General features: G+C 45.4%; 1 long non-coding RNA gene across 2 annotated transcripts in view; it reads right to left on the bottom strand.

Moving 5' to 3' along the window:
* Positions 1–1,361: 1,361 nt before the first annotated feature.
* The window catches only part of LOC108516350 (uncharacterized), a 111,820-nt gene continuing 97,972 nt past the window's right edge, over positions 1,362–15,209 (bottom strand). Inside the window, exons 4-6 of one of the 2 annotated variants that reach the window (XR_001881788.1) lie at positions 2,918–3,139; positions 1,696–1,889; positions 1,362–1,395 (exon numbers count right to left, since the gene is read on the bottom strand). This is a non-coding gene — a long non-coding RNA (uncharacterized LOC108516350). The remainder of the gene's footprint in view (positions 1,396–1,695; positions 1,890–2,917; positions 3,140–15,209) is intronic. The other variant, XR_001881787.1, reaches the window with a different exon arrangement.

The following is a 15,209-nucleotide window of genomic DNA, read 5'->3' as shown; positions in this document are numbered from 1 at the left end:
AAATAAATAAATAAATAAATAAATAAATAAATAATTAATAAATAAAATAAACAGAATATCCAAGTGCATCACATGTAGTCAGGGTGAATATTATTTTGACAAAACTTTTGCAGCGGGGCACAGTGGCTCACACCTGTAATCCCAGCACTTTTGGAGGCCGAGGCGGGTGCATCACGAGGTCAGGAGATCGAGACCATCCTGGCTAACACGGTGAAACCCCGTCTCTACTAAAAATACAAAAAAAAAAAAATTAGCCAGGTGTGGTGGTGGGCGCCTGTAGTCCCAGCTACTCGGGAGGCTGAGGCAGGAGCATGGTGTGAACCGGGAGGCAGAGCTTGCAGTAAGCCGAGATTGTGCCACTGCACTCCAGCCTGGGTGACAGAGTGAGACTCCATCTCAAAAAAAAAAAAACAAAAAACTTTTGCTTCAGTGTTACGTATCCATACATCGAGGTGTGTCCTGATTGGGACAGGAGATATCTTTCTCACCATGAGCAGTGGTCAAAGAAGTCAGAAACACAGTGGTTACATGCACATCCGTCCTGCAGCTGATCTTCCTGAGACCCATCCCTGCCACCTCACCCCCAGCTGGGAAGCCAAATGGAATTTGTTCAGGGCCCTAGAACTAGCCTCACCTGGAAGGAACAGAGGAGTCTGGGAAGCCTTCTTGGAGGAGGTGGGGCTTGCTGTGGTGGGAGCAGGGAGAGGGACGCAGGGCAGAAGGGAGGGCAGGAACGATGGTCCCAAGGTGGGAAGAGCCGGAAGAAGGAAGCCTGGAGAGGCCTGGGAGGAGCAGTACTAGACACCACCTCCTCATGCAGGCAGAATGAAGGCTGAGGCCAGGGTTGGAGGGGAGAAAGAAAGCTCATTTGGTTTCAATATGGAAACAGCCAAGCAATCTTCTACTTGATGCCTGCTTTTGTAGATGGTTAGAATCATCCTTAGTTAAGAACCAAGGCCTCCTCCTCCTTTATTCCAAATCCGTTTGGGGAGCACTTGGTAGTGGAGCAGTCAGGTGGGGTATCAGGCCTAACATCCCTAGCTCTCACCGACCCAGAGAATATAACTTCATAGTGCCTGCTTTCCATTTTTCAGTTTAAATTACAATTTTAAGGTGGGATGTGGAGGTTCACCCCTGTAATCCCAGCACTTTGGGATGCCAAGGAAGGATCGCTTGAGCCCAGGAGTTTGAGATCAGCCTGGGCAATACAGGGAGACCCTCGTCTCTCAAACAAAACAAAACAAAACAAAACAATTAGCTAGGTGTTGTGGCACATACCTGTGGTCCCAGCTACTTGGGAGGCTGAGGTGGGAGAATTACGTGAGCCCAGGAGGTCAAAGTTGCAATAAGCCATGATCACAGCGCTGCACTCCAGTGTGGATGACAGAGTAAGACCTTGTCTCAAAAAAAAAATCAATTTTAATTCATTAAAATAAAAAAATCCAGTTCTTCAGTCACACTGGACACATCTCAAATGTTCAATAGCCACACGTGGCCAGCAGTTACACATGGAACAGCACAGAGAACATTACTATCATCATGGAAAATTCTAGTGGGCAATGATGTTCTAGAACAAGGAAATAAATAATTTATTCATTCCCTCAGGAATGCAACATCTTTCATTATTTCTATGACACCTGAAATTCTAAATGCAAATGCTTCTGAGAGAGGCACTGGAATGACTTAAGTTCTTACCAAATAGTAACTGGTTGATATCAAGGGTCCAAAGAAAGCTACCATCTAAGGAAACCATCCACCTGAGGCTGACAGTATGGGGGGTGCAGGGATGTCAGATGGTCAGATACTGTCCCTAACCGGAGATGCTGTCCAAGAATGCTGATGGATAGGGTTTAAGCACCTCCATCAAGGAGTGTGGAAAACTGTGCGACCTGTGAAGAAAGAAAATGATCCAAAGTTATTATTCATCTTCAGATGAGGGGACAGTTTATTTTCCAACAGTCCTCAGCAGGGGTTATTACATGAGAAACAAGCTCTTCTCTATTTCTAGGTAAGGCACAATAAGAAGTGGACACACAAAGAAGCTGGGTGTGGGGCTCATACCTATAGTTTCAACACTTTGGAAAGTTAAGGCAGAAGGATGGCTTGAGCCCAGAAGTTGAAAGCTACAGTGAGCTATGATTGTACCACTGCACTCTAGCCTGGGTGACAGAGCAAGACCCAGTCTATTTAAAAACAACAACAACAACAAAAATTGGATGCAGGCCTTTGCAGAGGAGGATGCTTGTGAACTTGGCTATCCTCTGCCCTCTACATTTTACTCAAAGACCAAGCCCATGGCTTTATCCATCTCCTCCACACCAACATCTCCCAGAACCATAGTACTGACCTAGACCTAGAGATCTAAATACTAACTTATCCTCACCAGGAGCCAAAAAGCAACTGTGACAATCTCTGTGCCCTGCCCCCACCACTTCTCTTCCTGTAGTCCCTACCCTGGCTCATGCTCCACCACCCTCATCCAAGTCAGCACCTGTGAGTCACCCTGGGCTTCTCCTCCTTCCTCCCTCCCCTGTGCAAAGTCACGTCTTGGCCACCTCTCCCGTCTGCCTCAAGTCAGCCCTGCTCTCCTTCTCACCAGCCCTGCCCCACCTGCAGCCTGCTCCTGCCACACCTGCTCTCTGGCAGGGGCTGCCTGCTGACTTCCCTGCTTCCAGTCATGGCCACCTCCAGCCCGGTGGCGCTGAACCACAGATGAGCAACAGAATGACCTGGGGAGGCGCTTAAAATCTAGATCCTGACTCAGTTATCTGGCCGGGTCAAGCGAGTGTATTTTTGCAAAAGTGCCCCAGGTGATTCTGACACATACTCCTAGTTAAGAACCACGGCTACAGTCGCCTCTTCCTCGTCGTTATTAATAACAAGAGAAACAACAATTGACATTTTTTTGTGCACTTACGTGCACTGCCTCATGTAATCTTCATGACAACCCTATGAGGCAGGAGCTGTCTTCTACTCCCATTTTACAGTTGTTGAAACTGAGGCATAGAAAGTTGCATGGCTAGTGAAGGATAGGACCAGCTCATGACCAGCCTGACTTCTAACCGCTGTGCTCTCCATATCCCTTTATAAAGCCGAAATTCATATGTGGCTCCCCTCCTCACACCATTTCCTGATAGTTCTAGGAAAAAAAAAAAAAGCAGTTTGGGGACACATTTATGATTTCCCTCTCCACCCAACCTCCTACCAATAGCTTCTTAATACTAAAAGAAGTCTCTTGATCAGGGTCATGGGGACATAGTGAATATCTATGTAAAAATTCACTGAGATGTATGCTTAGGATTTGTGACTTCATGTTTGTTATTCCCCAATAAGAAAAGGCCTTTAAAAGTCACTTAAAAAAAAAAAAAGAACCTAGCAAATCTGAAACAGAGAAAAATATGCATCCGCTAAAGAAACTAGGGAAAGGCATAAAAATGCCAGCAACTGTGAAGAATTCTTTCTGGCAATAACACAGGTAAGAATAGGCTAGGAAAAGACCCCCAGAGCTAACCCATAGGAAATGCTTGAAAGAACCCAGGCTGGGAGAGGGCACTGACTGGAGGCAGGGCCCCGGGCACAACTGACAGGAAACCCCAACACAGTGGGCAGTCAGGCACAGGTCAGAAGCCATAGCAGTAACAGCAGCAGTGACACAGGAACTCTGAGGGCCCACAGGACTGTCTTTGGGCCAGGGGCTGGGGGCTGTCCCAGGTGGAGGTCAATGACAGTGAGTTAACTCCTTAACTTTCACAATTCACAAAAATACTACAGATTCCATCTAGATTAATATTTATTTTATTTTTTGGAAACAGGGTTTCACCTAGCCCAGGCTAGAGTGCAGTGGCTAGTCACAGGTGCAATCGCGATGCACTACAGCCTTCAGCTCCTAGGCTCAAGCATTCCTCCTGCCTCAGCCTCCCAGGTAGCTGAGACTCTAGGTGCACTGTGCCCAGCTACATTAAGATTTAAATTAAAAAAAAATAATAATAAAGTATTGAGATAGTTTGTGTGAATATATTAATATAAATTCTGTAGCAGAAGAAGTATCCCTGAAACTGACATAAAGACAGAAACAATGACTGTAATCCCAGCACTTTGGGAGGCCAAGGAGGGCAGATCACTTGAGCTCAGGAGTTCAACACAAGCCTGGCCAACATGGTGAAACCTCGTCTCTACTACAAAAATACGAAAACTAGCCGGTGTGGTGGAGCATGCCTGTAATCCCGGCTACTCAGCAGGCTAAGGCAGGAGAATCGCTTGAACTCAGGAGGCAGAGGTTTCAGTGAGCTGAAATCGTGCCACTGCACTCCAGCCTGGGAGAGAGAGTGAGACTCTGTCTCCAAAAAAAAAAAAAAAGACAGAAACCAGCCCAGTCCTAGTGATCCAAATACCAGTGACCTATCTGGCCAGGAGCCTCCACGCAACAATGCCAAAGGGAATTGTCACGATTTCTGCACCCCACCCCCACCACTCCCCTTCCTGTAGTCCCAATCCTGGCTCATCCTCCACCTGTTCACGCCCTGCCCTCCTCCAGATCAGCACCTGTGAGTCACTCAAGGCTCCTCCTCTTCCTTCCTCCCTCCCCCACCCAAGGTCACCACATCTTGGTCACCTCTCTCATCTGCCTCCAATTGGCCCTGCTTGCCTCTTCTCTAGCCCTGCCCCACCTTCGGCCTCATCCTGCCACACCTGCACTCTGGCAGGGGCCGCCTCCCTGCTGGCCTCCCTGCTTCCAGTCATGGCCACCTCCAGCCTCATGGTTTGTAAAGCCTATATAGACTACCTTGATACATGGACATTTTAGATTCATGAATGCTTTAAACATGAACAAGACTAAATGACAAGTGACAATCTAGGATAAAATATTTGTAATACATGATAATTGGGCAAGGTGACTCACACCTGTAATCCCAGTGACTGGGTAGGCTAAGGCAGGAGCATAACATGAGGCCAGATGTTTGAGGCCAGCCTCGGCAACACAGTGAAACTCTCATCTCCAAATGAAAAAAAACAAAAACCACACACACACACACACACACACACACATACACACACACACACGCACACATAATATATGACAGACAAGGAGTTAATAGCCTGAATACATCTTTGTATAAGAAAAAATAATATACCACACTAAATACTAACAACAAACTGCACAAATGAAGTGGGAAAAATGGAGAAATATATCAATAGAAAACAGATAACTGACTGGGCTTGGTGGCTCACGCCTGTAATCCCAGCACTTTGGGAGGCCGAGGTGGGCAGACTGCTTGGGCTCAGGAACTTGAGACCAGCCTGACCAATATGGCGAAACCCTGTCTCTACTTAAAATACAAAAACTATCTGGGTGTGGTGGCAGGCACCTGTAGTCCCAGTTACTCGGGAAGCTGAGGTGGGGGATCACCTGAGCCCAGGAGGTTGAGACTGCAGTGAACTGTGATCATGCCACTGCACTCCAGCCTGGGCAACACAGCAAGACCCTGCCTCAAAAAAAAAGAAAAAAGAAAAGAAAAGAAAACTAGATAAAGCACACAAGCAGATAATTCATCAGAAAGAATTACCAACGGTTGGCCTGTAAAAGAGTCCAAGTAATAAAAAGAAAAAAGGAAAAGGAAAGCAAACTAAAGCAACAATGATATACTATTTGTTTTTGTTTATCAAATTTGCACAATTTCCAAAAATGCTAATCCCCAGTGTTGGGAAGGATGTAGTGAAGGAGGCACTCTCATAGGATTGGTGACAACAGTCTAAGTTGATACATCCTTCCTGGAAGGTGATTTGATAGTACGTACCAAATCCTTCAAAGTGTGCACACTCCTTGATCTACTCTACTTCACTTTAAAAACAAAACAAAACAAAACAAACACTAAAGTATTGAGATAGTTTGTGTGAATATATTAATATAAATTCTGTAGGAGAAGAAAGTTTCTTTCTGAAACTGACATAAAGACAGAAACCATGCCTATAATCCCAGCACTTTGGGAGGCTGAGGAGGATGAATCACTTGAGCTCAGGAGTTTAAGACAAGACTGACCACATGGTGAAACCCCGTCTCTACTAAAAAAATACAAAAGTTAGCCGAAGTGGTGGTGCATGCCTGTAATCCCAGCTACTTGGGAAGCTAAGGCAGTAGATCCCCTTCTACTTAAGGGGATCAAAATAAGGATGTGGCTGGGTTTGGTGGCTCACACCTATAGTTCCAGCACTTTGGGAGGCCAAGGCAGGTGGATCACCTGAGGTCAGGAGTTCAAGACCAGCCTGACCAACACGGTGACACCCTGTCTCTACTAAAAATACAAAAACATTAGCCAGGCATGGTGGTACATTCCTGTAACTCTGGCTACTCTGGAGGCTGAGGCAGGAGGATCACTTGAGCCCGGGAGGTGGAGGCTGCAGTGAACCGAGATCTCACCATTGCACCCCAGCCTGAGCAGCAAGAGCGAAACTCCGTCTCATAAAAATAATAATGATAATAATAATAAGGATGTGCACAGAGTCAGAATTACATATAATGGCCACAACTGTTAATAAGCTAAAATGGCAATAAGAAGGGATTAGTTAAATCATGGTAAATTCATAGTGAAATATAAGCGATCCATAAAAATTTCATTGACAAGAAAAAATGTTCACAACGTACTGCTGAGTATAAAAAGCAAGTCATAGAACAGACATACAGTATAAACCCATTTATGTAATAAAATATATAGGCATAGAAAAAATATCTTAAAGGATATAACCAAAACCATAGCAATGTGTATCTCTGACAAATATTAGCATGATTTTTAATTTTCTTTTTCTGTTTCCTACTTCTCTTGTAAGAAACATGGCAATGTGCACTGGCAGAAACCCCGCAGGTAATGCAGACCCCACCATACCCCCACCATTCCATCTACCTGGTGGGGGTCCCTGTCCAGAGCTGCCCTGTGGCTCTGAGCATTCATACCCTTTGTATGAGACATAAATGCTATTTCTTTGTGCTGCTGTTTAACTTTTCAAGCTTAATTTTGCCTCCTCGATTTGCTGTGGTAAGACTGTGGGTAAGGTTTGTGTCTCACATTTCTTGTGTGTTCCTCTCACTGCCTACTACATAGCAAGTTCACAGCAAATAGCCTAAGCAAAAATGTGTCACTTCTGTGCCCAAGATCCCGTGGCATCTGAAAGAACCCAGTTCTAGGCCAGCTTGAGGCTGCATGTTGTGAGCTACCTGTCAATCTAGTTCTATGACGATGCCTATTATGCTGCTAATTACTGTAAAGTGATGGGGCTGTTTGTTTAAAGCATAGGTTATTGCCCTCACACCCAGAGGCAAAGCCAATCCTGTGGCATCCTGTAATTAATGAGCCCATAGCATTTCTTCCTGCCTCTAGTGCAAAGTTGGCTTTGATCCAAGGGAGTGCTTCCCCTCCATCTACAACTTCACATCTTTGCTGTTGGAGGCCTCTTCTAAGAAAGTACCTCCTTTCCTAAACTGGGGGCCTGGTCAGAATAACCCTATGTCCCTGGTGTTCCAAGTCAACTTCACCAGCTCCCCCTCATCCTTCTGAGTGATAGAGTATGCTCTTAAGTCCAGGAAAATCTACTACCCAAGCAGCTCAGTTCATAGGCCCAGAGGCCAAAAGAACCCTAGAGACCACTGCAGGGGTGACAGAGGGTTCGTTCATTCAAATTCAACAAGTAAATGTTTACAGTTGTCGGTAATCTCTGCAATCAGCACTCACTCCAGTTAAATCCTCTGTAGAAAAATGAGTTAAATCCTCTGGAGAAGGAGTCAGAATCAGGGAGAGGCCAGACAACTGCCTCTTTTTCTCCTTGTGTATGTGTGAATGCGTCTGATGTTCACAAGGTTCTTGAAGGAGTGGACGGAGAAGTCCTGAAGCCTTTGCCATGAGCACATTTATAGAGGCCAAGCCCAGACTTCCATCATGGGGACCTTTGCCAAGGTACTTCACAGCTCTGTGCCTCAGCTTCCTCATCTGTAAAATGGGATGATCATAGAGCACCTGCCTCACAGAGTGGTTGTTAATGAATGTTAAGCAGTTAGAACAGTGCCCAGCCCAAGGTGAACAGGACACAAGTGTTTGCCACTATTAACAAAAGCAGAGGGAGCCTTTTGAAAATGTCATCTTTTGAGTCCCCTGAACACTCTCTTGCTCCTCTCTGTGAAGAAAGATTCCACACAGCCTGGCATGAGAGCAAACTCCCTTCCCAGGAGCTTTAGAAGCCAAAGAAGTGGCCGCAGATGAGTTGGAAGACAGCTACTGGCCACAGAACATTCCTTTGGAAACTCTTCTCTAAGCAGCCTACCAAGGGCCTTGGGTGTTGAGAGAGTCCAGCCAGCCATGATGGCTGCCACAGGCCTAAAACAAGGGTTGTGCTGTGGTTTGAATGTTTCTCCCAGAAAGCATGTATTGGAAACTTAACTTCCAACGCAAGTGCTGGGATGTGGAGCCCGAGAGGTGATCAGGCCATGGGGCAGAGTAAATGAATGCCATTATCATGGGAGTGGGTTCCTCACAAAAGGACAAATTTGGCTCCCTTTTCTCTCTTCCACTCTTTTTGCCTTTCCACCTTCCACCATGGGATGATGCAGCAAAGCCCCTTGATCTTGGACTTCCTAGCCTCCAGTACTGTAGGAAGTAAATCTCTGCTCATTATAAATTGCCCAGTCTGTGATATTCTGTGATAGCAGCACAAAATGGACTAACACAGGGTGTTTGAGAGGAATCCCACACTGGCTTACGGGAGGGCCATCTGCCACAAATGGAGTCTTCTAAGGGCGAGAGCTGGCCAAGGCTCCAATTCTTGGAGGAAAGGTTTCTTTTCTGTAGCCTGAAAGTCTGAGATAGAAAAGCAGAAGAGGAATAGTGACCAACCCCAGATGGAGTCCTTCTTTTTAAGAGGTGGTGTAGGCCGAGCACGGTGGTTCATGCCTGTAATCCCAGCACTTTGGGAGGCTGAGGCAGGCAGATCACGAGGTCAGGAGATCCAGACCATCCTGGCCAACATGGTAAAACTCTGTCTCTACTAAAATACAAAAATTAGCCAGGCATGGTGGTACGCACCTGTAGTCCCAGCTACTTGGGAGGCTGAGGCAGGGGAATCGCTTGAACCTGGGAGGTGGAGGTTGCAGTGAGCCGAGATTGCGCCACTGCACTCCAGCCTGGCAACACAGCAAGACTCCGTCTCAAAAAAAAAAGGGGGGGGGTGGGGTAATCCAGTGCTAGTCAGTTAGTTGGTCTCACGGCAGGACACTACTTCAGACACATCAGTATTTGCAAAGAAGATAGACTACATGAGTCATTAAGAAATATTCATTTTCTTATATGGTAGAATCTGTTCTTCCCTCTGAATCTAGACTTTCTGAAAGGAAGTTAAACCTCTTCTCATCTCCTGCTCCATCTCCTCACCTAAGCCTCAGCATTTTCTTGTTCAATCAACAAACATCTTGAGCCAGTCTTGGGCCTTAGGTGAATTGATGTCACTGGTCCCCGTCTGTTGTTACCTGCTCACAAGGGCTCAGAATGCCACTGCCTTTTGTCTATTTTGTTAAATGCTGTAACCCCAGTGTTTAGAATAATGCCTGGCTCACAGTATGTGCTCAGCAAATAGCTGTTAAATGAATGCATGAATATGCTGCAGTGTCCGTCGCCCTCCCTCAAGCCCATGCCACCCTCACACAGAGAGGTTCCACTATGGTTTCTTTTTATTATTATTATTATTATTATTATTATTATTTTGACTCAGGGTCTCACTCTGTTTCCCAAGCTGAAGTGCAGTGGCAATTGTAGCTCACTGCAGCCTGGACCTCTAGGGCTCAAGCAATCCTCCCACCTCAGCCTCCTGAGTAATTGGGACTACAGACACAAGCTACTATACTCTGCTAATTTTTAAACTTTTTGTAGAGATGGGGTTTCCCTAAGTTTCCTGGGCTGGTCTTGAACTCCTGGGCTCAGGCAATCTTCCCACCTTGGCCTCCCAAAGTGCTGGGATTACAGGAGTGAGCCACCATGTGCACCCAGACTGTGGTTTGTTTTATCAATGTTTTTGTTCCATTTCTACATCCACTTTTATCTAATGCTGTTGTCTTCCTGACAAGCATACCAAATTGTCAATTTTATTTGTCTTAAGTGTATTTATTAAAGTTACAGATTTTCTTGTTTTCTAATTCATTAACTTCTTATTTTATCTTAATTTGTTCCAGTTCCTTCCTGTCAGTTTATTTTTTGTTGTCTTACTTCTTGAGTGTCCAACTTGCTCAGTTAAATTCTCTCTATCTGGTTTAATAATAAAGCATTTAATTCCAAGCATTTTTCTTTGAGAATAGGTGAGCCATATTTAGTAAACTTTGTAGTGTCTTCAACATCCTTAATTTCTCCATAGCTTGTGATTGCATGTAGAGAATGACAATCTATCCCACTACCCACCCCCAAACTTCACCAGCCATTCTCCTGTTCTTTGAGAGGGAAATTGGTATCTACTCATTGTTTATAAAAAGCTTTTTGTAAATATACCTTCAAGCCACTTACCTTCATCCCAGATACCACCCACCCCTCAGCTCCTGTTACATAGAGACTCAGGAGTCATGGGGGAGAGCCATGTGCTGGGCACTGTCTGCCCTTCAATAGCCCAGGGTTTCTCAATGTCAGCACTATTAACACTTTGAGCTGGATAACTCTTTGTGGCCAGGCTGTCCTGTGCATTGTAGGATGTTTAGCAGCATCCTGGCCTCTTTCTACCCACTAGATGCCAGTAGAATACGCACACGTGCACGTGCACATACCCTATGTGCGTACACATATATACACCCCAAGTTGTGACAACTAAAAATATCTCCAGACATTGCCAGATGTCCTGTCCTGGGGCTGGCGGGTAAAACTGTCCCTGTTTGAGAACCACTGATATAGTCCTACAAAAGCCACAGCCATGGAGAAGCCAGGACACACAATCTTACCTCCCACCTCCGCAAAGATCTGGCAGGACCAAGGCCTGGAGGTCCCACAGTGGGGCCCCCTGTGGTTAGGTGTAGGAGCTGCAAATGAGGAGGTGAAGGGGGCCAATTCTGTTTCCTTAGGTGGGTATATAATTTTTCCCTCTTGCAGATGGAAAGAAAATAGGATCTAGGTGGCTTCTAGCTGGGAGGTACCTTCAAACTTAGGAGACCAAGAGGGTACAGGGGCAGGCTTCTCCAGCACCCAGTGGCCTTGGCCTCAGAGGGCAGAAGAGGACACCAAGACTCATGGGAGCCCAGCCCAGCCCAGAAGGGAGAGGGCCAGATAGGATTCAGAGCTGAAGCCCTGGCCAAAGCAGACAGAACAGCCTTACTTCGTAGAGCCTCAGGGTACAAGAGCATCGACAGCCCCTCTGTTCTCTGAAAGCAAGTGGGATCTGTACTTGGTCATAAAAAGAAGCCCATTACTCTTTACATAAAATAACATCCTAATCATTCAGCGCTATTAATGTGTGAAACGCACATACCTTGACCTAGCAGGTACATTGCTATGAGTGTATTTTGTGAATATACCAGCACAAGTGCTCAGGGTCTACAGAGAGGGCTGTGGCATACTAATCCAGAGTGCAGCCTTAGGGCCTGGCTGCCTGGGTTCAAGTCCCAGATCTACCACCTACCAGATATGTGATCTTGGGAAAGTTATTGACCTCTTTGCAACAGAGTTCCTTTATCATGATGTACAGGCAGTAAAAGGACCTATTTCTTGGGCTGTTACTAAGATTATGTAACTTACCATATTCCAACAACATAGTCTGTGGTCAATAAATGCTAGCTAAAAATCTGGGAATTTAAATGCCAATCATTGGTTAAATACATGTGGCATATTCATTCTGTGAAATACTGGGTAGCCATTAAAAGAAATGAAGTAGAACTATATCTACTTAAGTCGGGCACAGTGGCTCACACCTGTAATCCCAGCACTTTGGGAGGCTGAGGTGGGTGGATCACCTGAGGTCAGAAGTTCTAGACCACCCTAACCAACATGGAGAAACCCCGTTTCTACTAAAAAAAAAATACAAAATGAGCCGGGCATGGTGGCACATGCCTGTAATCCCAGCTACTTGGGAGGCTGAGGCAGAATTGCTTGAACCCTGGAGGTGGAGGTTGCGGTGAGCCGAGATCACACCATTGCACTCTGGCCTGGGCAACAAGAACGAAACTGTCTCCAAAAAAAAAAAAACAACTGTATCTACTTAAATAAGAACTTATTTAATAATAAGTAATAAATAGGAATATGTATATAAAATAGAAAAATTGTGCTAAATTTTATAATAAAGATGATATACATACAGAAAAGTATATCTCATTTGAGGTTATTTGCATATAAAAAGAGCTATGTAGAAATAGCTATGTGACTTTAACTGCATAGAAAGTTTCTAGAACCCTCAAGAAGCTCATTATATCTAGGGAGAGGGACTGGAGGACCAAGGAACTTTTGCTTTCTCCTTTGGTACTGTTTGAGTCTCCTACTATTAGCATGTATTTTTTATTTATTTATTTATTTATTTATTTATTTATTTAGAGACAAAGAGTCTCACTTTGTCGCCCAGGATGGAGTGCAGTGGTGCGATCTCAGCTCACTGCAACCTCTGCCTCCTGGGTTCATGCAATTCTCATGCCTCAGTCTCTCGAGTAGCTGGGACTACAGGTATGCTCCATCACGCCCAGCTAATTTTTGTATTTTTAGTAGAGATGGGGTTTCACTATGTTGGCCAGGCTGGTCTTGAACTCCAGACCTCAAGTGATTTGCCCGCCTCAGCCTCCCAAAGTATTGGGATTACAGGCATGAGCCACCGTGCCTGGCCTATTTTAAAAAAATTAATAATATTCATCTTTTTGAAAAGAATGAGATAGATTTGGGCCGGGCGCCGGTGTCTCAAGCCTGTAACCCCAGCCACTTTGGGAGCCGAAGACGGGCGGATCACGAGTCCAGGAGATCGAGACCATCCTGGCCTAACACTGTGAAACCCCGTCTCTACTAAAAATACAAAAAAACTAGCCGGGCGAGGTGGCGGGCGCCTGTAGTCCCAGCTACTCGGGAGGCTGAGGCAGGAGAAGGCGTGAACCCGGGAGTGGAGCTTGCCAGTGAGCTGAGATCCGGCCACTGCACTCCCAGCCCGGGGGGCGACAGACCGAGACTCCGTCTCAAAAAAAAAAAAAAAAAAAAAAAAAGAAATGAGATAGATTTATCTCATTCTTATTCATTCATTTCCATTGCTGTGGAAAATTTTTCAAGATTTATTGATTTTTTTAAGTGACAGAATATGAGTAATATAATACAAGTCATAGGAACAAATCTCCATTCACAAATCCAGGTGTGCAAGAAATCAAGTTTTAGTCTATAACTGAACTCATTGATTATAGTAAGCTTCAAACTTGACAATAGAAAACTTAATTTCAGGTATGTCTGAAATCTCCAGAATACTGAGAAGTGCCAGGCATGGGGCTGCCGATGAAGTCAGCAGAGGCCAGGTCTGGCAGCCTCTGCTGCTCTGTGCCTCTTGGGGCAGCCAGGAACCTTGGATCAGGTTGCCTGTGTCTTCACAGCCTAGTCCAACCTTGTCCAACCCACAGCCTGTGGGCCGCATGCAGCCCAGAACAGCTTTGAATGCGGCCCAATGCAAATTTGTAAACTTTCTTAAAACATTATGAGATTTTGTGATTTTTTTTTTCTAGCTCATCAGCTATTGTGTTAGTGTATTTTAGGTGTGGCCCAAGACAATGCTTCTTCTTCCAATGTGGCCCAGGGAAGCCAAAAGATTGGACACCTCTGGCTAGCCTTACCATGTGACTGCCTCATCTGCGATTGCAGTCCTGCCCCCAGCCAGACTGGGGAGGACAGGGCTAAAAGGGTTGGGGTCCTTTCCACTCCCAAGGAAATCCTTCTTCCATCGTTTCTAGTCAAGGCATTCAGTCTATGCAAGAGAATCCTCGTCCTTTGGTGAGCTACTCAGCAAATCCTGGAGTTGCCCTAAATGCTTAAGCTTTCAGCACACAAAAGCCAGAGATGCCTGAAGATTAATTCAGTTTTCTAACCTGAAAAGCTGCTCTGGAGGTAATAAGTTCCATAAATGTGAGGGCAGAAAAAGGGAAAATTCAGGAGAGAAAAAAATTAATTTCTCAGATACTATCCCAGCCACTCACATGCAAAGCAAAAAGTTTGAACATTTCCACCAAATAATTAACAGTGCCTACCTGTATGGTAGGCTTTAGAGAGGTGCAAGGAGAGCATTTATATATTAGTCTATATATTTCCAAACTGTTTGGATTTTTAAATGATGAAGCTGTATTCAGCACTGCTTATATAACTTACTGTCATTTATTTATTTATTTATTTATTTATTTATTTATTTATTTATTTATTTATTTTGGGAGATGGAGTCTTGCTCTGTCACCCAGGCTGGAGTGCAGTGGCATGATCTTGGCTCACTGCAACCTCCGCCTCCTAGGTTCAAGCGATTCTCCTGCCTCAGCCTCCCAAGTGGCTGGGATTACAGGCATGCATCACCACGCCCGGCTAATTTTTGTATTTTTTAGTGGAGGCGGTGTTTACCATGTTGGGCAGGCTGCTCTCAAACTCCTGGCCTCAGGTGATCCGCCCGCCTCAGCCTCCCAAAGTGCTGGGATTATAGGCATGAGCCACCGTGCCCAGCCATAACTTACTATTTTAAGTAAATAAATACCCACACATCTTTTGTCTCCAGGGGGACAATGCAGGCCACATCTGTCTAGTAAGCTGGTGGGCAGACCTTTGGGAAGCCTATTTTCATGAGGGGTAGAAAGGTTCTGACGGAAATAACTCTAAGGGAAGAAGGAAAACAGGCACAACAAGCTGATCCAGAGACAGTTTTGTTCAACAGAAAGAACTGATTCTGGGCTGGACTGGTATTTATAATTTAGATGCATCTGTGGGGCAAAGCCCCACAGCTCTATAAGGCAATGCAGGGACAGCAGCCCCACAGCATTGCTCCTATAGGAGTGTCCGTGACTCCCAGCAGGTATGGGGTACCCTGATGGGTGTGGCTGTGTCCAGCAAAACTGATAGCTACATGGGGTGTGGTAGGGGCAAAGGGAAGTCACACAGCTAGAGGAGGGGAAAAGATGGGAAGGTAATGGTAATTGTCTAATCTTGTCCACTAGCACAGGGGAGTCACATACCCTGGGGATGCCTAAAATACTCATGGGATGAGGGTGTGTG

The sequence above is a fragment of the Rhinopithecus bieti genome, unplaced genomic scaffold (assembly GCF_001698545.2).
Source record: "Rhinopithecus bieti isolate Rb0 unplaced genomic scaffold, ASM169854v2 scaffold_36315, whole genome shotgun sequence".
NCBI lineage: Eukaryota > Metazoa > Chordata > Mammalia > Primates > Cercopithecidae > Rhinopithecus > Rhinopithecus bieti.
Note: the sequence above shows the minus strand (reverse complement) of the source record. Positions and strands in the feature narration are given on the sequence as shown.